Source organism: Hetaerina americana, unplaced genomic scaffold (genome assembly GCF_022747635.1).
Source record: "Hetaerina americana unplaced genomic scaffold, ioHetAmer1.1.p SCAF_562, whole genome shotgun sequence".
NCBI lineage: Eukaryota > Metazoa > Arthropoda > Insecta > Odonata > Calopterygidae > Hetaerina > Hetaerina americana.
Window position 1 is genome coordinate 1 of NW_027287164.1, and position 23,450 is coordinate 23,450.

The following is a 23,450-nucleotide window of genomic DNA, read 5'->3' on the forward strand; positions in this document are numbered from 1 at the left end:
TCGTCACTCGAGTCACAGCCAGGAAGTACTGTTAGCTCAGCAAACTTAACACTGCTCGGGATTGATCGTACACACCTCTGACAGTCTATAGCAGGTTGAACATTGAAGTGTGGTTCCTTCTTACAGAGTTCGCACTCAATGTAAGGACGAATGCTATTATTACGTTGTAATTCATGTACATGAACCATAGATATATATGGAGCATTCAAATTACGGAAGCAGTTACGGCACACGCACACGAGTCGAGAAGTAATTATTCGTAATGCTTTTCGTATGAATCGTCCGTGAACGTTGAACAGAGTATATCTCACGCATGCATACAGTATAGCTTGTGAAGCCATTCTGCGATAACTTAAAAATGAGCTCGCGTGAGGTTGAGTGTCGAAAGTTTCGTCCACACGTGTCAAGTGATATCAATAGTAATTATCTCATGCTTCAGACGTTGCTATGAGGATGTATGAGCTACATAATTAAAATTTTAATTAACTCACGCACACGCTGGAATGATAATCCGTGGGAACTGCATAGTTAAAATTTTAATTAACACAGATAGCCTAGCGAATTTCAATCATGGTGCGGATGTGGGGACTTGTGTGGTAGATAAATGATTAGTCCATTTAAATTAACGTAGGATGGAGTAAACATATTATTATTCGTTGGAATTTTAATTGTCTCTCAGGATGTTGTGTTTTAGTAAACAGATTATTATTCATTGGAATTTTAATTATCTCCCAGGATGTTGCGTTTCAGTTTAGAACTGTGAGAAAGCGATTGTGTAACCATTGAATTTGCTAATATAAATAGGAGCACTTAGGGGGCATAAGTTCTCATTATTGAAAAAGCGAGGAGACGTGCTTGAGGGACGGAGAAACTACACTGAAACTCCACAGTAACTAACTCGAAGAGAGACTGCAAGCTTGAGACTACTAAACGAACGAACACAACTGCCTGAGTGAGAGTAAGTATATTCACTTTCGAATTAGAAATATGCATTTATCATAACTAATTGAAATTGGGTCTTGAATATTTATTTATTTTTCACCTATTTTTGCTAGATGGGTTCTGTGAAGGAAATGCTCATCAATATGCAGAGGGAGGCTGAGTATCTAACGAAGGAGGATCTGGCAGAGGGTGCTGAATACCCCGTAGAAAAGTTGGAGATCGTGACAACTAGGTACGGGGATACGTTACAGGCAACTGTGATGTTTGCAGGGATGCAGAGGAAGATTTATCTCCCCAAGCATTTCAAATTAACACTTGATGATATAGTCAAGTTTAATGCAAATGCTTGGGGGGAAAATATGGCTGTAATTAAAAAAAATAATTTAATAAAACTAAAATAATATTAAACTTACCTCGACGTATTATTTTAAAGATCCCAATCCATTTAAACGTCCTTATATCCATAACGGAAACGCCCCTTCCTCAAAACTTTCTCCACACGAGTCCCTCCCCTCCCCATCCCTCTCGGATGAGCGGAAGCGCCACTTCCCTCTCAGAGTATGAGAACTCTCTCGTGATAACACCAAGAGCCTCCAAAGCAGTAAGACGTGTATAAAGTGAAAAGCTCTCGTGGAAAAATACCAGTAAAATTAGAGTGATCATGGAGGATTTTGTTCTTTGTGAAACGTGTTATGTGTACTATAGACCCCGGTACCTAGCCGCCCATGAGATGTCCCAAGTGCATCTTAGACATGCTCTACGTGGCCAGCAATCTGGAGGAGGTGGAGGACCAGCAATAGTACAATTGGAGTCCGCTGTCCGTGGCCGATTGAAAACCTTTTGGGTGAGTCCTGGATTGGGAGTGTATACAGACTTGGTTAGTTTCTTGGATCGGATAAAAAATGTATTGATTGATAAAATTCGGAACTCTTTGCAAAACACAGCACTAAAAATTAACATAATGGTAAAGGCTATATTCCAGAAAGATGAAGAGCGACAGGAGCGATGTTTTAAAACAAAAAATGTTAGGGTTTTTGAAGCGGATGATATTGGTCAAATTTCGGAAGAATTATTCGCAAAAATTTTGAAAGAGAAATCTGAAAGTTCATCGAGAGGTTCAGGGTGGTCACTTGCTGAAATCTTAGGGTTAGAATTGAGAATAAATCGATATAAACCTCTAAGAGGGTCATCTTTCATTAAGGTTCCACATAAAATAATGTGCACGCATAGTGTAATTAACGTTCAGAACAGTGACAAATTTTGCTTTAAGTATGCGATTTGGTCAAAATATGTGGAAAATCATCCAGAACGAGTTCGTAAATATAACACGCTAGAATTTCAAAATGGCTACGATTGGGATTGTATCGATTATCCAGTAGATATTCGTAAAATTCCAATATTTGAAAGAAGGAATAAGATTTCCATTAACGTATTCGGATTAGATGAAAAAAATAATGTGTATCCCATTAAAGTTGTTGCAGATGAACTAAATGATCATTTTGATCTTCTATACATCGTTGAGGGTGAGAATTCTCATTATTGCTGGATTAAAAATTTTGATAAATTGGTACATTCACAATTGACGAAAAATAACAATGGGGTAAAGATATGCAAGGCTTGTTTCAAGCATTCCACTTCGAGTGAATCCCTCGAAAGACATAAAATTGATTGCAAGCTGAATTCCCCCTCTAGAATAATTCTACCGGAAGGAAATGATGCTTATTTAAAATTCAAAAATTTTTCACATAAAATCAGACTTCCTTACGTGGCATATGCGGACTTTGAATGTGTTCTACCAAAGGTTTCCAGCTGTTTTCCACAGGATGATCATTCATATACTCAAAAGCGCCAGCAACATGAAGTTATGTCCTTTTGTCTGCTTATGGTATCAAGCACTGGTGAATTTTTTGAGCCTATTCTCTATAGGGGTAAAAACGCTGTTGAAGTATTTCTCGAAAAGCTTAAAGAAATGTCGCTTTTTGTGCAAGGAGTATACAAAAACAGTAAACCCCTATTGAAAATGAGTGATGAGGAAATTAATGCTTTTGAAAAAGCTACTATTTGTCATATTTGCGGATATTCACTGGGCGAAGATAGAGTGAGAGATCATTGTCACTTGTCAGGCAAGTTCAGGGGGGCTGCTCACTATGCATGTAATGTAAACTGTAAAAATCCAAAATTTTTACCAGTGTTCATCCATAATCTGTCTAATTATGACGCACACCTCATTGTACCGCACCTAGGATGTGATTCTATGAAAATTACATGTATCCCAAATACTGAGGAAAAGTATATCTCTTTCTCGAAAAACGTCGATTCCAATTTCTCATATCGGTTCCTTGATAGTTTTAGATTTTTGAGCACGTCACTATCTAGATTAGCCGATATTCTTCCTAAGGATAAATTCAAGCAAACGGCACACATTTTTAAAGAAAAAACTGAGAGAATCACGCGAAAGGGAGTATTTCCATACGAGTATGTAGATTCATGGGAAAAATTAAACGAGAGCAGCCTTCCATCAAAAGAATGCTTTTATAGTACTCTAACAGAGGGTAATATTACAGACGATGATTATTCGTTCGCTAAAACTGTGTGGTCCGAATTTGAGTGCAAGACGTTGGGTGACTATTCAGACTTGTATTTGAAAACCGATGTACTGATACTGGCGGACGTGTTTGAGAATTTTAGAGATGTTTGCATGTCGATGTATGAACTCGATCCCGCGTGGTATTTCACCCTTCCAGGACTCTCCTTTGACGCCATGCTTAAATATACAGGGGTTACACTAGAGCTGCTAACGGACTATGATATGATTCTAATGATGGAAAAAGGAATACGGGGAGGTATCAGTCAGTGCACAAAGCGTTACGCTGAGGCCAACAATAAGTACATGGAAGATTTTAATCCTTCACATGAGTCAACATTTATTGTTTATGTCGATTTTAATAATTTATATGCCGCAGGGTTATCAGCTCCCCTTCCCATGGGTGGTTTTCGATGGGTAGACCCACTTGACGTCACCGTAATCCCAGACGATTCTCCCAAGGGATATGTATTGGAGGTGGATCTAGAATATCCTAAAGAACTCCATGATTTTCATTCAGACCTACCGTTTTGTGCAGAAAAGAAAATCCCACCGAATGGTAGGTACCCTAAATTATTAACTACACTGTACGACAAAGAACGATACGTCATACATTACAGATCGTTAAAACAGGCGTTAGCAGCAGGTCTTAAATTGAAAAAGATACATAGAATAATTGAATTTGATCAATCCCCTTGGATGAAGCCATATATTGACATTAATTCAAAGAAACGGAGACTTGCAACGACCGAGTTTGATCGGGACCTATTCAAACTATTTAACAATAGTGTCTTTGGTAAAACAATACAGAATGTACGGAAGTATAAAGATATAGAATTGGTAAATAGAGAAAAACGATTAGATAAATTAATCTGCAGTTCATTTTTTCTCGATAGAACTATTTTTGCAGAAAATCTAGTGGCTGTTCATAAAAGGTATAGCAGTATAAAAATGAATAAACCTTTGTACATAGGACAGGCAGTTCTTGATATTTCGAAAGTGCTTATGTATGATTTTTTTTATAGTCATATTAAAGTAAACTATAATAATAACGATGTAAAATTGTTATATATGGATACAGATAGCTATATTCTAGAGCTGAAAACTAAGGATTTTTATTCTGATATTCAAAAGAGCATTTCCCTATACGATACATCCAATTACCCCTCAAACCACCCGTGCTATTCGAAAATAAATGAAAAAGTGATCGGGAAGATGAAGGATGAGTGTGGAGGTAAGATAATTACTCATTTTGTAGGGCTCAGAAGTAAACTGTATTCTTATCGTTTGCAGGGTCAATATGAGGGAAAACGGGCCAAGGGAGTTAAAAAGGCTACCGTAGATAGATCGATCACATTCAATGATTACGTTACTTGTTTGCGTGAAAATGCTCCAGCCTTCAGAAAGATGTCTCTGATTAGATCACAGAAACATCAGTTGTGTACAGTTGAAATAAATAAAACAGCTTTGAGCTCTGATGATGATAAGAGGTACATATGTGATGATGGAGTGAATACCATTGCTTGGGGTCATGACAAACTTTTAAGGAAGAGAAGCTATGATGATGCATTTGATGGTGATTGATTTGATTAGAGTAGTAATCTCTTTAAATTTACATGAAGGAAAGAAAAGGAACTTATTTGAGAGTTAGCTCCTGTAAAGGTCACAATGTGGACTCTCGCGTTAATTTTGACGACTTTATATTATCCAATTAGGGGTGATATAGACATGTGCGTCGCAGAATATTTACAACAATATGGCTACCTGGACGTAAGTGAAAACGAAATACGAAATATATCAGAGGAGAGCTTTGAGAAATCTCTCAAGCTATTCCAGGAATATTACAATTTGACAGCAAATGGGATAGTGAATGAGGAGACATTGAATTTGACAAAAGCTCCCCGCTGTGGCGTTGAGGATGACATTAGCTTCACTGTTTCTCACCACAAGTGGGGTAAGAATGACATTACTTGGCATTACCCATTGGCTACTGCAGCACACGTGAAGTTGGCAGAAGCGGCTTTCGATGCGTGGAGTGAAGTGACTAATTTAATATTCAGACACGACACTGTTAGACCTGATATAACAATAGTGAATGCCATGGATAAGCATAGGTATTATGCTAAGAGGGGTATATGCCCTTTTCCTTTAGACGGACATGGTAAAATCTTGGCCCACGCTGAATTACCAACCGTTGAGAGCCACCCATTAGAGATACATATCGATCAAGCTGAGAACTGGTATTTGAAGAAGGATATGAATCACTCGATTGAATTTGCTAATTTATACAAGGTGCTGCTTCACGAAATTGGACATAGTTTAGGAATTTCCCATTCTAGAGACAAGGAAGCTATTATGTATTCGATTTATTCGCACGAAGCGTCATTGTCGTTAAAGGAAGATGACATACTGGCGATACAAAGCTTGTATGGGAAACCTGAAAATGATAGGAATCGTGAAAGGAAAGAGCCGGCGGGGGATGAAGGTGGTGAAGAAGGGAAGGAGGAAACTTCTTTATGCGCCGTTAAGGAAATTGATAACCTGCTTATAATTGATCACATCATGTATGTATTCAGTGGTAGACTATTTTGGATGATAGATTTGATTAATTTGAATGACGAGTTGCCAAAAGCTCAAGTTATCACTGATTGGCTTCCTTTTCTCCCATCAGATATTAAAAAAATTGATGCTATATACCGCAGACCGTCGGGCGAAATTGTTATTTTCATACAACATCGAATTTACATGTTCCATTATGAAAGCTTAGCACTTATTCAGGGCTTTCCGAAAAGGTTAGAAGATGTGCGCCTCCCTCGTAGTGCAATTATTCAAGGGGCTTTAAATACGTACTCTGGCAGAACTTATTTGTTTTACAGCGATGTTTTCGTCGTAGAAATGGATGAGTGTAGCTTCGAGCCAAAGGAGTTTAAATATTTGAGCACAAATTTCCCACCCATACCTGCGAATATCAGTTCAGCCTTTAGGTATACGAATGGATTCATATACTTTTTCAAAGGAGACAATTACTATGAATATAGTGAATTCAATAAGACACTACGAAACGCAGGTCCAAGTAGTCTATCACTCTTCGGAATTCAATGCGCAAAGGAATCAACTCTATCAAATGTAGTCGATGAGTTAAAAGGCATCGTCGCGAAGTTGGAAGGTAATGTATAAACTCAGTGGGTCACTCTTAATTGTAACTAGTGATGTATCCGACGTTGCTGTGGAAGCATCCATTTACATGTATTTGTGCTGGTCCATCATGTTGTGGAAAAACAACATTCGTAATAAGATTTCTAGAGAATTTAAAGGAAATGGTTGATGGAAAAATCGAAAAAACAATATGGTGTTGCAATCGTCAAAGCAAACCTGATAAGGAGCTGAAAGGTGTGGAGTTTCAATACGAAGTGCCAAAGTTTGATAATCCACGAAAGATATCAACCCTTTACGTAATAGACGATTTAATGCACGACTGTTATAACAAGGGAGTCAGCGAGCTCTTCACACGTGGTTCACATCATTCAAATATATCCGTCATCCTTATTACTCAAAATGTTTTTTACCAAAGTCCTCAGGCTCGTAATATTTCCCTCAACGCTAAATATATAATAGTTTTCAAAAATCCACGAGATAGGTCACAGTTTCGGTTTCTTGCAGCACAGGTTTATCCGGAGCATCCTAGTGAACTGCTGAGGGTTTATAAAGACGTGACTTCCGAACCGTATACTTACTTAGCCCTCGACCTCTCACAAGAGACGGACGATCGAGTGCGTTTCAGGACACAAATATTTCCGGGAGAAGTAACTTCCGTGTTTGTTCCAACGTATGTAAAAAATTATGAAGAGATTGAAGCGGCACAGACATCTCATAAGGCTATTAAAAACTGCCAATCCAAAGTTGCGAAAATCAATTATTGAGTCTGTAAACGAGGATGGTATAAAAGCTGTTTGCGAGTGCTGTCTAAATACAATAAATGGGAATCACAAAATAAGTGGACTAGTGAAGAAAAGGTTGACCCCCTATAAGGAAACTCTTCGTAAATTGAGCTGTTCTAACGTATCCATCAAGAAAAAGCGTCAATTATTGAAACAGAAGGGAGGTTTTTTACCAGTCCTTTTGGGATCTCTTTTGAGTAGTGTCCTTGGTAACCTGATAGGATGAGCTTAAAAAGAATGTTCCTTATCGAGCCGCAAACGCTTAAAAAACAGCGATTGAGGCGGGATGTATCAAGATTAGACGAGGGAATGCAAAAAGTGCTTAGTACGAAAATGGATGATTCGAAAAAATGGCACCACTACCGTAGGGTTTTAGATTCGTATTTAGGAGCTGTAAACAGCATGAATGACCCCATTTCTATAACATATGTAGACGAAGATAGGAAAAATTTGGAAGGGAACAAAAAAGGGAGTGTCAAGACGACAACACACGGTAGGAATCTTTTGAAAGCTGAACGTAGGATTGGTAAATCATGGACAAAAATGTTAAAACGACGAGCGGGAAATATGGAAAGAGTTCTGGACGATTTTGCGAAAACAGCCAAGTTGGAAGAGGAAGAGGAATTGCGTCCGATCACACCCATCAAAGACCGTCTAAGAAAAGTGAAAAGAGCTCCGCGTTGGAAGAAGCTAGATTGAGTTCTATATATTATGACCCCGTGAACCCCGCTAGCTATTCCACTGTTGATAGACTTTGGAATGGTGTTGGAAGGGAAATAAGCAAAAGACGTGTGAGGGAATGGCTAGAAAGACAGAATACTTACACGTTACATAAACAAGCACGCAAGACGTTCCCCAGAAATAGATATACTCCTGAATATATAGATGAGACGTGGCAGTGTGACCTTAACGATATGCGAAAGTTGAAAAAATACAATAATGGATATGCATACCTTCTCACAGTGATTGATTTGTTTTCCAAATATGCATGGGCAATCCCCCTCAAAAGTAAGACTGCCGAAAATGTGATCAACGCTTTTGGAACAATATTAACCGATAGAAAACCTAACAAAATTCAGAGTGACAAGGGGAGTGAATTCTCTAATGTGAAGTTTAAACGTTTCCTTAGTGATAAGGGAATTGACTATTATACAACGAACAACCCAGATGTCAAGGCTGCAATAGTTGAACGCTTCAATCGCACACTCAAGGGTCGTATGTATAAATATTTTACCTACTTTAACACTTTGAACTATGTTGATGCGCTACCGAAACTATTGAAAGGATATAACGATGGTGTACATTCAAGTATAGGTGTACCTCCGAGTAAAGTGAATGATAAGAACGCATTCAAGGTCGCGCGCCGTTTAGTGAGGAGCATTCGGAAACGGCCCAAATTCTCCATCGGTGATTTTGTACGCATATCAAAAGAGAGGACACCATTCAAAAAGGCTTACGAACAAAATTTTTCCCGAGAAATCTTTAAAGTTTGGAAAGTTAATAGAACGCCAATTCCAACCTATAAATTAGAGGATCTGAATGGAGAACGGATAGAAGGATCTTTTTACGCTGAAGAACTCTCCAAGACATCAGTCGGTTCGGATACAGAATATCAAATTGAAAATATTTTAAAACGAAGAGGGAAGGGTAAAAACCTGGAATACTTTGTTAAATGGACGGGGTACGGTGATAATTTTAACACTTGGATCAGAGCCAGCGGCGTGAAAAGATTATGACGACCGAAGATTTTTTCCTATTTCTTTTGAGCGATAGCTCCGGAAAATATTTCCCCGATAATACAATAGCAAATTTTCGAGTGAAATTACCCCAGCGCATAGCCACTGAGGATTCATGGAAAGTAGGCTTAGCTGAAATTTATTTTCCCAAACTTGACCTTCCTGTGGACCCCCCGGAAGATAAACCTGTGGAAGAATCACAAGTCAAAGTGGAACCGGAAGAAAAACCACCTTCCACAAGGCTTAAACTTGAAGCTCCTCCGTGCCCCGTCGTTGAGGTTGAAGTAACAGATGGTGTAGTAATTAGTTTGAAAGCTCGAACGTATAGTCTAACAGATTTGCTGAGAACAATTAATAGAACAATACCATCTGAACAAAAATGGTATTACATTACCAAGCTACACAATTGGTTTCAAAATAAACTCTCTCTCGAGTCTGGGAGTATACCATTAATTAAACGCTCCTCGATAAAATGTCCCTATACGTTCATAGATATAGGGGGTGTTAAAATACCACTATCGTTTACTAGATACACCCTTGATGAACTTCTCAGTACGATCAGAGTAGATATTAACACAGAATTTGCGAGGGCTGAATTTGACATACAATTCATGCGGACCTTTGCGGAACTCAGTATCCCCCCAGATGTGAGTCGTAAACGAAAACAGAGTTCAGAAATTGAGGCGGTTATACCCGAGGAACCTGAGCGTCTGACGAGCCAGGTGTTTGTCTACCTAGACGTGTTAGCACCGCAAATGGTTGGAGATGTCATGTCGAAGTGTTTGCGTGTAGTCATGGGCGATCGCGGAAACCACCAAATATTCACCTCGCCGTATTATATGCATCTTGATAAAAAGGACTTTGACACTGTTGAAATTAAATTGTTGAATAAGATGGGTGAACTGTATCCATTTACCGATAGCATAAACCCTTCAACAATCGTTTTACATTTTATAAGGCAATAAATACACATGCTGAGTAATCGTGTTTCAGTTATCGATAGGATGTTGTCGGACGTAGATCGATATAAGCGATACTTTACACAGGTTGGAGGTGGGGATATTGGTCCTGTGTATCGATCGAGTCATTATAGACAAAAAGGTAGAGGCTTGGGGAATTTTTTCAGAGGACTATGGAAAGTGGTAAAGCCATTAGTCACAGGAGGAATCAAGGCTGTAGGGAGAGAGGCTAGGGATACGGGTATAAGAGTGTTATCAGATATCAGTGCTGGGACACCAATCAAGGAAGCTTTTCAATCAAGATCGATGGAGGCGGTAGAGAATTTGAAAAGGAAAGCGGAGGATAAGATAAGTAGGATGGCCGGAGCAGGTTTGCGTGCTCCAAAGCGAACTAGAATAAAATATAAAAGTACTAAAATAAAAAAGACTCAAGCAGGTGGTGGTCGAAAAAAGAAACAGTGTGGAAATTTGCGCAAGAATAAAAAGAAGAAGAATGATTATGCAAGGAAACTCCGAAAACGTGTTAAGGATGTATTTGGATAAATACATCATGATTGCTTATTTTGGATAAATACGTTGTAACTGCTAACAATAGGTTTATTGAAAGGTTTGCAGTCAAAGTGATAACATCATGGAAGACAAAGAGTACATTCCAGATTGTTTAGACATATTTCAACGTCCTAGTCTGCAATCGAGTGTGCTAGGATGTACAGTCGTACCCTATAGACCTATTGCATCTATTGACAACGCCACAGAATTAAGATTCGCGATTAAAGATAGCGGTGACCGGTACAGAGATTTGAATGGTATCGTTTTGAATATTAAAGCAAAGCTGTGCAAAAGCAACGGTGCAGATTATAAATCGACTGACGTAGATCAACCTGGAGTGGTTAATAATCTTTTGCATTCATTGTTTGAGCAGTGTCATGTATATTTCAATGGAAGTCGAATTACTTCCTCGGACAATTACCACTATAGATCCTACATAGAAAACTTGTTAAATTATGGTACAGATGCTTCACGCACCCATCTCGAGTGTGACGGATGGGTACTGGATACTGGAAGGGATTTGGATGCCCAAACAGCTGACAACTCAGGATTTGAAAAGAGAAAGGGGTGGTTTGCTAATAGTAATGTTGTTGAATTGGAGGGGAAACTCCACGTTGATTTATTCAATCAACCACGCTATCTCATAAATGGTGTTGACGTAGACGTCGTTCTGACCTTGGCAAAACCATCGTTTTATATTAAAGAAAAGGAAAATGGTAATTCAATTCTTAAAATTATTCAGGCCACGCTATTCGTTCCACACTATGAAATCAATCCTTCAGTTTTACTTTCTCACGAACAACTGTTACGACAGTATGATGCCGTATACCCATACAAGCGCACAGAGGTAAAAACATTTACAGTGCCATCCAACGTGACCATGATCAATAATGAGAACTTAATTGTAGGTCAAATTCCCACCAATTTATTAATACTTATGGTTGATGATGACGCTTTTCAGGGTAAAAAGGTGAAAAACCCGTTTAGCTTTAAGCATTATTCGATGCATTATTGTTGCATTCACGTGAACGGCTCTCCAAACCCCGTGGGGGGATTGGAAATGAATTTCCATAGCGATAGTAATAATTATGCATCACGTGCCTACCGTCAGCTTTATTCAGCTCTGGGTGCACACCACAGTGATTGGGGTAATCAAATCTCATTGAACATGTTCAAACACGGCTACACCGTGTTAGCCTGGGATCTAACTCCTGATAGAAGCGGAGAAGAAAGTCACGTCTCCAAACCGATAGCGGGTAATGTGAGATTTGAAGCTAAATTTAAAAATCCTCTGCCTAATGCCGTAACTATAATTACATATGCCGAGTATAATTCCGAAATCACGATCGATTTTAATAGGATTGCTTCCGTTGATAGAGTCAAGTAGCAATCAAGATGCAGACTGATGATATCGAAGATGTTTTAACGCGGGATTCCCGAACTAGACGCCAATTTAGAGGGGTTTTTCCATCCGATCAACTTCCTAGTCGCGCAGCTCGAGGAATTTACATAATTAATTTTGACCCTTCATATAAGCCTGGGACCCATTGGATTGCTGTGTGCGTGTCTGAAAATCGAGCCGAATATTTCGACTCCTATGGCCTTCCTCCATTGATTGAGGATATAATTATCTTTCTGGAACCTTTCACCGTGATTTCGAATAAAGTAAGATTACAAAATTACAAATCAGATCTTTGTGGGGAGTATTGCTGTCTGTATACACTCTTCAAGTCCATTACTCGCCAACCTATTTCCCTTTTCCCATCCCTATTTCATCGCAAACCTAGTCTTAACGACTGTATTCTTGCAAAGTACTTCCTCCGAGAGTTTGGTCGGCATGGAAGAAAAAGAAGATGTCACCCCATGTCTCAGAAGTGCTGTGCTCTGCTTGACCGTGGCTTAATTTAGATTGAGATAAGAGGAGCATCCGGCAGTTGGCTTCCGAAGCCTCAACGTTCCACATGGATGAGATAAACGAGGCGATACGCGCGTGCGCTGCCTTGAGTGGTGAGGTTAACCTATTGAGTGAAAAACATATTAAAAATCTACCCGTGGCGTTTTTGGAAGTGTTTCGCCCCCGGCAAGTGCACCTTTTGTTAATTAGACAACTCGGAAAATGTGACAATGAGTACAGTCTATGTTATGAACATTATAACAAGGGGGGCTCTTGCATTGATGCCCCCCCACCCATGAAAAAGGATTGCTCTGGCTGTCTACAGATATATAAGTCGAATTGAAAGCAACATGCTCATCAGTTGAGAATGCAGAAGCCTGAGGTGAAGAAGAGGAGGAGGAGCTCTTCCATCGATCCACCATCATTGCACCCCTTGCTACGAAAATCGCTAAAGCTGGGAAAGAGCAAGAACGTGTTCATCGGCTGGTTGGTTGAAAGTGGTGCTCCGTGTGTTAAGATCACATCTTCAAGTAAAACTGTTACACTCAACGTCGAGCAGTGGACCAGCCTAGAAAACTACGCAGCATCCGTCACGGACTATTTTGAAACATTAGTGATTCCTTCATACGTGGATTCATCCGTCCAATTTGTAAAGTATTTTGGAAAGCCTCACGTAAATTTGGGAGATAAAAAAACTCGCGTAACCTTTAACGCTTGCGATTGGAAGATATTATCAACCTCCTTTGAGCTGATAGATTCGGCCCTTGATTTGGCCACCCAATCTGCTAATTTGGTGGTCAGTCATTTGAAGGGTATTAATCAAGCGTTGAAAGATTCGGGCATCGAGAAGGTGTGCATCACTTTCGGTGACGAACAGTCCAACGTCTTGAAGGTTAGATTCCCACATAATGTCCAACCGCACTAAATTTTCACTTTTTTCAGCCATGGAGAAAGTACTAATTATAGACTTTCAAGCATTGTTGCTGAAAAAAATTGGTATGGCAAACAAATTCATTGTCAGGGAACTAGCCATTGAGGCTTTGGAACATGACCGGCGTAAGTCGTGGGTGTTCCAACTTCCCCCTGACTTGGATGATAACAGTGAAAATAGGTGGGCAGAAACCATCCACCATGGAATACCCGCTGATGCGGGAGATATTCCATATGATCAACTGCAAAAAATCCTTGAAGAAAATACTAGGGCGTATGACCATCTATTTGCCAAGGGAATGGAAAAATGTAACTTCCTTTCGCAAGTTTTGCATCGCAATGTACATGAACTTGAAAAATTTCTTGAGGCCCCCGCTTTGAAGTCCCTTCACCCATTAAAGTACAAGCAACCATTCAATGGGCAGTGCACATTAGCGTGTCATGAGACGGATAAGTTCACGTGTGCAGTGAAAAACTGTTCAAAATTGAAAAAATGGATTCTGGATAATGTCCCTCCATACAAACTCTTGTTAAAACTTGAAGCTGAAAAAGAATACAGTGAAGAAGAAGAACAGGAGGGATGATTAGTGAATGAATTGGTTATTTAACAATGTATTTCACAATGTTGCTGATTGTCAATAAATTGAATTTGGAAATTTAACCATGTATTTGACAATGTTGCTGAATGATTGTCAATAAATTGAATTTGGAAATTTAACCATGTATTTGACAATGTTGCTGGATGATTTTTTTTTTTTAATAAATTGAATATGTCTTCACACTCTGAGTTTCATTGAGTTTCACCTGATGCCTCGAAACGATGCCTCTTCCCTCAAAGCGCTCGCGGCGGAGCGTCTTGGGACTTGTTTGGAACGATCCAATTAGTTTTTTACCCGACCCCTCCCCTCTTCCCTCCCCTCTTCCCTCTCCTCCGAACCTTAGCGCTCGCGGCGGGGCGTCTTGGGACTTGTTTCGAACGATCCTCTTCATTTATATCCAGTAAGCTGAGCAGTAAGGACCTATGGACGGTGATAGCGCTTTGTATGCCGTTTGCTCCATACATGGGGGCTCGATTCCCCTCTGGAAGGAGCTTGAAGAGCATATTCAAATAATAAAAGAAACAGGTGACAAGATATTTGAGGAAATTTTAGAAAAGGCCAAGAATAATCCCGATCACACTGCTATGGAAAACATTTGTTTGCAATACGATTGGCATTATGAATGCAACGTTTTCCCGAAAGTTGCGGATGATGCATTAAAGCCGTTAATAATTGATAGGTTGAAATATCTTAATAACGAAAAATACAATTATTATTTATCGAGATATGGTTTCATTGATTGCTAGGATATATCTGATAGGATGACTATTTGATAGGAAAAAAGTCCTTTTCAGGACTCAATAATTACAGATCGTAAATATAGACGCTCGCGGGAATCTTCTCGTACTCTTAAAGAAAAATTATTTTTTTCCAACACGGCAACGTGGATAAAAAATATTTCCTCGCGCTGCCGGAAACTGCTATCACTAGCGTATTTTTTTTTCCAACACGGCAACGTGAATAAAAAATATTTCCTCGCGCTGCCGGAACCTGCTATCACAACTTTCAAAGTGAATAAAAAATATTTCCTCGCGTATTTTTTCGTGAATATTACGTACAACAATCAATTTCCTCGCGTTTCGTGAATATTTCCTCACGTAAAACTAAAAATCACTTAAAACAATATTTCCTCGTACAACAAACCCAGATCAATCCCCCCCGACCCCCCCCCCCCCCCCAACCGAATCACTTCTCTTGTTTAAAAATTGAAACGCCTTGCACGTTTAACATATTGACAAATGACTAACCTGACGCTTCAGACCTTCTCTTGTTTAACAATTGAATTCTCACTTCGACACCAACGCCACCTTTTCGTTGCGCTTTTGTTTAAACTATTAAATAACGTTTTTATATTGTTTAAACAATTCTGGGGCAGAACTCTTACTTTACTTCTACTATTTCATTTTTGGAAATTTTAATTTTTCACATTTTTCCATGAAAAGTGCGAATACCCCCCCTTTGGGTTCTAGGTGAAAATCTCCCTCGAAACGAATCAAACAAAAATGTTTCCATGGTGTGTATTGTTGTTCATTTTCATCAAAAAAACAAAATAAAACCCAGAATAAATCATTAAAGACAAGAAATGAGCATAAAAGATGCCTCAGCGCGAGTGTTTATGTTAGTAAAAGAGCCCAAATTTCCAAAAATATTGCGAAAAACAACAGTCTTCCATTATAGAGTGAATGTTTGAGGTGTATAGAAGGCATTTATTTCATTTTTAGAAATTTTAATTTTCACATTTTTCCATGTAAATTGCCAATACCCCCCCCCCTTTGGGTTCTAGGTGAAAATCTCACTCGACACGAATCAAACAAAAATGTTTCCATGGTGTGTATTGTTGTTCATTTTCTTCAAATATACAAAATAAAACCCAGAATAAATCATTAAAGACAAGAAATGAGCATAAAAGATGCCTCAGCGCAAGTGTTAATGTTAGTAAAAGAGCCCAAATTTCCAAAAATATTGCGAAAAACAACAATCTTCCATTATAGAGTGAATGTTTGAGGTGTAAAGAAGGCATTTATTTCATTTTTAGAAATTTTAATTTTTCACATTTTTCCATGAAAAGTGCCAATACCCCCCCCTTTGGGTTCTAGGTGAAAATCTCCCTCGAAACGAATCAAACAAAAATGTTTCCATGGTGTGTATTGTTGTTCATTTTCATCAAAAAAACAAAATAAAACCCAGAATAAATCATTAAAGACAAGAAATGAGCATAAAAGATGCCTCAGCGCGAGTGTTTATGTTAGTAAAAGAGCCCAAATTTCCAAAAATATTGCGAAAAACAACAGTCTTCCATTATAGAGTGAATGTTTGAGGTGTATAGAAGGCATTTATTTCATTTTTAGAAATTTTAATTTTCACATTTTTCCATGTAAATTGCCAATACCCCCCCCCCTTTGGGTTCTAGGTGAAAATCTCACTCGACACGAATCAAACAAAAATGTTTCCATGGTGTGTATTGTTGTTCATTTTCTTCAAATATACAATATAAAACCCAGAATAAATCATTAAAGACAAGAAATGAGCATAAAAGATGCCTCAGCGCAAGTGTTAATGTTAGTAAAAGAGCCCAAATTTCCAAAAATATTGCGAAAAACAACAATCTTCCATTATAGAGTGAATGTTTGAGGTGTATAGAAGGCATTTATTTCATTTTTAGAAATTTTAATTTTTCACATTTTTCCATGAAAAGTGCCAATACCCCCCCCTTTGGGTTCTAGGTGAAAATCTCACTCGCCACGAATCAAACAAAAATGTTTCCATGGTGTGTATTGTTGTTCATTTTCATCAAATAAACAAAATAAAACCCAGAATAAATCATTAAAGACAAGAAATGAGCATAAAAGATGCCTCAGCGCAAGTGTTAATGTTAGTAAAAGAGCCCAAATTTCCAAAAATATTGCGAAAAACAACAATCTTCCATTATAGAGTGAATGTTTGAGGTGGATAGAAGGCATTTATTTCATTTTTAGAAATTTTAATTTTTCACATTTTTCCATGAAAAGTGCCAATACCATGCCAAGTGCCCCCCCTTTGGGTTCTAGGTGAAAATCTCACTCGAAACGAATCACACAAAAATGTTTCCATGGTGTGTATTGTTGTTCAGTTTCATCAAATAAACAAAATAAAACCCAGAATTAAAACCCTAAAGACAAGAAATGAGCATAAAAGATGCCTCAGCGCAAGTGTTAATGTTAGTAAAAGAGCCCAAATTTCCAAAAATATTGCGAAAAACAACAATCTTCCATTATAGAGTGAATGTTTGAGGTGTATAGAAGGTATTTATTTCATTTTTAGAAATTTTAATTTTTCACATTTTTCCATGAAAAGTGCCAATACCCCCCCCTTTGGGTTCTAGGTGAAAATCTCACTCGACACGAATCAAACAAAAATGTTTCCATGGTGTGTATTGTTGTTCATTTTCGTCAAATAAACAAAATAAAACCCAGAATAAATCATTAAAGACCAGAAATGAGCATAAAAGATGCCTCAGCGCAAGTGTTAATGTTAGTAAAAGAGCCCAAATTTCCAAAAATATTGCGAAAAACAACAATCTTCCATTATAGAGTGAATGTTTGAGGTGTATAGAAGGCATATATTTCATTTTTAGAAATTTTAATTTTTCACATTTTTCCATGAAAAGTGCCAATACCCCCCCCTTTGGGTTCTAGGTGAAAATCTCACTCGACACGAATCAAACAAAAATGTTTCCATGGTGTGTATTGTTGTTCATTTTCTTCAAATAAACAAAATAAAACCCAGAATAAATCATTAAAGACAAGAAATGAGCATAAAAGATGCCTCAGCGCAAGTGTTAATGTTAATAAAAGAGCCCAAATTTCCAAAAATATTGCGAAAAACAACAATCTTCCATTATAGAGTGAATGTTTGAGGTGGATAGAAGGCATTTATTTCATTTTTAGAAATTTTAATTTTTCACATTTTTCCATGAAAAGTGCCAATACCCCCCCCTTTGGGTTCTAGGTGAAAATCTCACTCGAAACGAATCAAACAAAAATGTTTCCATGGTGTGTATTGTTGTTCAGTTTCATCAAATAAACAAAATAAAACCCAGAATAAAACCCTAAAGACAAGAAATGAGCATAAAAGATGCTTCAGCGCAAGTGTTAATGTTACTAAAAGAGCCCAAATTTCTTAAAATATTGCGAAAAACAACAATCTTCTGTTTTAGAGTGAATGTTTGAGGTGTATAGAAGGCATTTATTTCATTTTTAGAAAATTTAATTTTTCACATTTTTCCATGAAAAGTGCCAATACCCCCTCCTTTGGGGTCTGGGTGAAAATCTCACTCGTCACGAATCAAACAAAATTGTTTCCATGGTGTGTATTGTTGTTCATTTTCATCAAATAAACAAAATAAAACCCAGAATAAATCATTAAAGACAAGAAATGAGCATAAAAGATGCCTCAGCGCAAGTGTTAATGTTAGTAAAAGAGCCCAAATTTCCAAAAATATTGCGAAAAACAACAATCTTCCAATATAGAGTGAATGTTTGAGGTGTATAGAAGGCATTTATTTCATTTTTGGAAATTTTAATTTTTCACATTTTTCCATGAAAAGTGCCAATACCCCCCCCTTTGGGTTCTAGGTGAAAATCTCACTCGACACGAATCAAACAAAAATGTTTCCATGGTGTGTATTGTTGTTCATTTTCTTCAAATAAACAAAATAAAACCCAGAATAAATCATTAAAGACAAGAAATGAGCATAAAAGATGCCTCAGCGCAAGTGTTAATGTTAATAAAAGAGCCCAAATTTCCAAAAATATTGCGAAAAACAACAATCTTCCATTATAGAGTGAATGTTTGAGGTGGATAGAAGGCATTTATTTCATTTTTAGAAATTTTAATTTTTCACATTTTTCCATGAAAAGTGCCAATACCATGGCAGGTGCCCCCCCTTTGGGTTCTAGGTGAAAATCTCACTCGAAACGAATCAAACAAAAATGTTTCCATGGTGTGTATTGTTGTTCAGTTTCATCAAATAAACAAAATAAAACCCAGAATAAAACCCTAAAGACAAGAAATGAGCATAAAAGATGCTTCAGCGCAAGTGTTAATGTTACTAAAAGAGCCCAAATTTCTTAAAATATTGCGAAAAACAACAATCTTCTGTTTTAGAGTGAATGTTTGAGGTGTATAGAAGGCATTTATTTCATTTTTAGAAAATTTAATTTTTCACATTTTTCCATGAAAACTGCCAATACCCCCTCCTTTGGGGTCTGGGTGAAAATCTCACTCGTCACGAATCAAACAAAATTGTTTCCATGGTGTGTATTGTTGTTCATTTTCATCAAATAAACAAAATAAAACCCAGAATAAATCATTAAAGACAAGAAATGAGCATAAAAGATGCCTCAGCGCAAGTGTTAATGTTAGTAAAAGAGCCCAAATTTCCAAAAATATTGCGAAAAACAACAATCTTCCAATATAGAGTGAATGTTTGAGGTGTATAGAAGGCATTTATTTCATTTTTGGAAATTTTAATTTTTCACATTTTTCCATGAAAAGTGCGAATACCCCCCCTTTGGGTTCTAGGTGAAAATCTCCCTCGAAACGAATCAAACAAAAATGTTTCCATGGTGTGTATTGTTGTTCATTTTCATCAAAAAAACAAAATAAAACCCAGAATAAATCATTAAAGACAAGAAATGAGCATAAAAGATGCCTCAGCGCGAGTGTTTATGTTAGTAAAAGAGCCCAAATTTCCAAAAATATTGCGAAAAACAACAGTCTTCCATTATAGAGTGAATGTTTGAGGTGTATAGAAGGCATTTATTTCATTTTTAGAAATTTTAATTTTCACATTTTTCCATGTAAATTGCCAATACCCCCCCCCCTTTGGGTTCTAGGTGAAAATCTCACTCGACACGAATCAAACAAAAATGTTTCCATGGTGTGTATTGTTGTTCATTTTCTTCAAATATACAAAATAAAACCCAGAATAAATCATTAAAGACAAGAAATGAGCATAAAAGATGCCTCAGCGCAAGTGTTAATGTTAGTAAAAGAGCCCAAATTTCCAAAAATATTGCGAAAAACAACAATCTTCCATTATAGAGTGAATGTTTGAGGTGTAAAGAAGGCATTTATTTCATTTTTAGAAATTTTAATTTTTCACATTTTTCCATGAAAAGTGCCAATACCCCCCCCTTTGGGTTCTAGGTGAAAATCTCACTCGCCACGAATCAAACAAAAATGTTTCCATGGTGTGTATTGTTGTTCATTTTCATCAAATAAACAAAATAAAACCCAGAATAAATCATTAAAGACAAGAAATGAGCATAAAAGATGCCTCAGCGCAAGTGTTAATGTTAGTAAAAGAGCCCAAATTTCTTAAAATATTGCGAAAAACAACAATCTTCTGTTTTAGAGTGAATGTTTGAGGTGTATAGAAGGCATTTATTTCATTTTTAGAAAATTTAATTTTTCACATTTTTCCATGAAAAGTGCCAATACCCCCTCCTTTGGGGTCTGGGTGAAAATCTCACTCGTCACGAATCAAACAAAATTGTTTCCATGGTGTGTATTGTTGTTCATTTTCATCAAATAAACAAAATAAAACCCAGAATAAATCATTAAAGACAAGAAATGAGCATAAAAGATGCCTCAGCGCAAGTGTTAATGTTAGTAAAAGAGCCCAAATTTCCAAAAATATTGCGAAAAACAACAATCTTCCAATATAGAGTGAATGTTTGAGGTGTATAGAAGGCATTTATTTCATTTTTGGAAATTTTAATTTTTCACATTTTTCCATGAAAAGTGCGAATACCCCCCCTTTGGGTTCTAGGTGAAAATCTCCCTCGAAACGAATCAAACAAAAATGTTTCCATGGTGTGTATTGTTGTTCATTTTCATCAAAAAAACAAAATAAAACCCAGAATAAATCATTAAAGACAAGAAATGAGCATAAAAGATGCCTCAGCGCGAGTGTTTATGTTAGTAAAAGAGCCCAAATTTCCAAAAATATTGCGAAAAACAACAATCTTCCATTATAGAGTGAATGTTTGAGGTGTATAGAAGGCATATATTTCATTTTTAGAAATTTTAATTTTTCACATTTTTCCATGAAAAGTGCCAATACCCCCCCCTTTGGGTTCTAGGTGAAAATCTCACTCGACACGAATCAAACAAAAATGTTTCCATGGTGTGTATTGTTGTTCATTTTCTTCAAATAAACAAAATAAAACCCAGAATAAATCATTAAAGACAAGAAATGAGCATAAAAGATGCCTCAGCGCAAGTGTTAATGTTAATAAAAGAGCCCAAATTTCCAAAAATATTGCGAAAAACAACAATCTTCCATTATAGAGTGAATGTTTGAGGTGGATAGAAGGCATTTATTTCATTTTTAGAAATTTTAATTTTTCACATTTTTCCATGAAAAGTGCCAATACCCCCCCCTTTGGGTTCTAGGTGAAAATCTCACTCGAAACGAATCAAACAAAAATGTTACCATGGTGTGTATTGTTGTTCAGTTTCATCAAATAAACAAAATAAAACCCAGAATAAAACCCTAAAGACAAGAAATGAGCATAAAAGATGCTTCAGGCCAAGTGTTAATGTTACTAAAAGAGCCCAAATTTCTTAAAATATTGCGAAAAACAACAATCTTCTGTTTTAGAGTGAATGTTTGAGGTGTATAGAAGGCATTTATTTCATTTTTAGAAAATTTAATTTTTCACATTTTTCCATGAAAAGTGCCAATACCCCCTCCTTTGGGGTCTGGGTGAAAATCTCACTCGTCACGAATCAAACAAAATTGTTTCCATGGTGTGTATTGTTGTTCATTTTCATCAAATAAACAAAATAAAACCCAGAATAAATCATTAAAGACAAGAAATGAGCATAAAAGATGCCTCAGCGCAAGTGTTAATGTTAGTAAAAGAGCCCAAATTTCCAAAAATATTGCGAAAAACAACAATCTTCCAATATAGAGTGAATGTTTGAGGTGTATAGAAGGCATTTATTTCATTTTTGGAAATTTTAATTTTTCACATTTTTCCATGAAAAGTGCCAATACCCCCCCCTTTGGGTTCTAGGTGAAAATCTCACTCGACACGAATCAAACAAAAATGTTTCCATGGTGTGTATTGTTGTTCATTTTCTTCAAATAAACAAAATAAAACCCAGAATAAATCATTAAAGACAAGAAATGAGCATAAAAGATGCCTCAGCGCAAGTGTTAATGTTAATAAAAGAGCCCAAATTTCCAAAAATATTGCGAAAAACAACAATCTTCCATTATAGAGTGAATGTTTGAGGTGGATAGAAGGCATTTATTTCATTTTTAGAAATTTTAATTTTTCACATTTTTCCATGAAAAGTGCCAATACCATGCCAGGTGCCCCCCCTTTGGGTTCTAGGTGAAAATCTCACTCGAAACGAATCAAACAAAAATGTTTCCATGGTGTGTATTGTTGTTCAGTTTCATCAAATAAACAAAATAAAACCCAGAATAAAACCCTAAAGACAAGAAATGAGCATAAAAGATGCTTCAGCGCAAGTGTTAATGTTACTAAAAGAGCCCAAATTTCTTAAAATATTGCGAAAAACAACAATCTTCTGTTTTAGAGTGAATGTTTGAGGTGTATAGAAGGCATTTATTTCATTTTTAGAAAATTTAATTTTTCACATTTTTCCATGAAAAGTGCCAATACCCCCTCCTTTGGGGTCTGGGTGAAAATCTCACTCGTCACGAATCAAACAAAATTGTTTCCATGGTGTGTATTGTTGTTCATTTTCATCAAATAAACAAAATAAAACCCAGAATAAATCATTAAAGACAAGAAATGAGCATAAAAGATGCCTCAGCGCAAGTGTTAATGTTAGTAAAAGAGCCCAAATTTCCAAAAATATTGCGAAAAACAACAATCTTCCAATATAGAGTGAATGTTTGAGGTGTATAGAAGGCATTTATTTCATTTTTGGAAATTTTAATTTTTCACATTTTTCAATGAAAAGTGCGAATACCCCCCCTTTGGGTTCTAGGTGAAAATCTCCCTCGAAACGAATCAAACAAAAATGTTTCCATGGTGTGTATTGTTGTTCATTTTCATCAAAAAAACAAAATAAAACCCAGAATAAATCATTAAAGACAAGAAATGAGCATAAAAGATGCCTCAGCGCGAGTGTTTATGTTAGTAAAAGAGCCCAAATTTCCAAAAATATTGCGAAAAACAACAGTCTTCCATTATAGAGTGAATGTTTGAGGTGTATAGAAGGCATTTATTTCATTTTTAGAAATTTTAATTTTCACATTTTTCCATGTAAATTGCCAATACCCCCCCCCCTT

At 36.9% G+C, this 23,450-nt stretch overlaps 1 long non-coding RNA gene across 1 annotated transcript; it reads left to right on the forward strand.

Moving 5' to 3' along the window:
- Positions 1-843: 843 nt before the first annotated feature.
- LOC139694830 (uncharacterized) lies at positions 844-1,354 on the forward strand. The gene is made up of 2 exons (XR_011702212.1): positions 844-958; positions 1,056-1,354. It is a non-coding gene; the product is annotated as an uncharacterized lncRNA (long non-coding RNA).
- Positions 1,355-23,450: the final 22,096 nt, after the last annotated feature.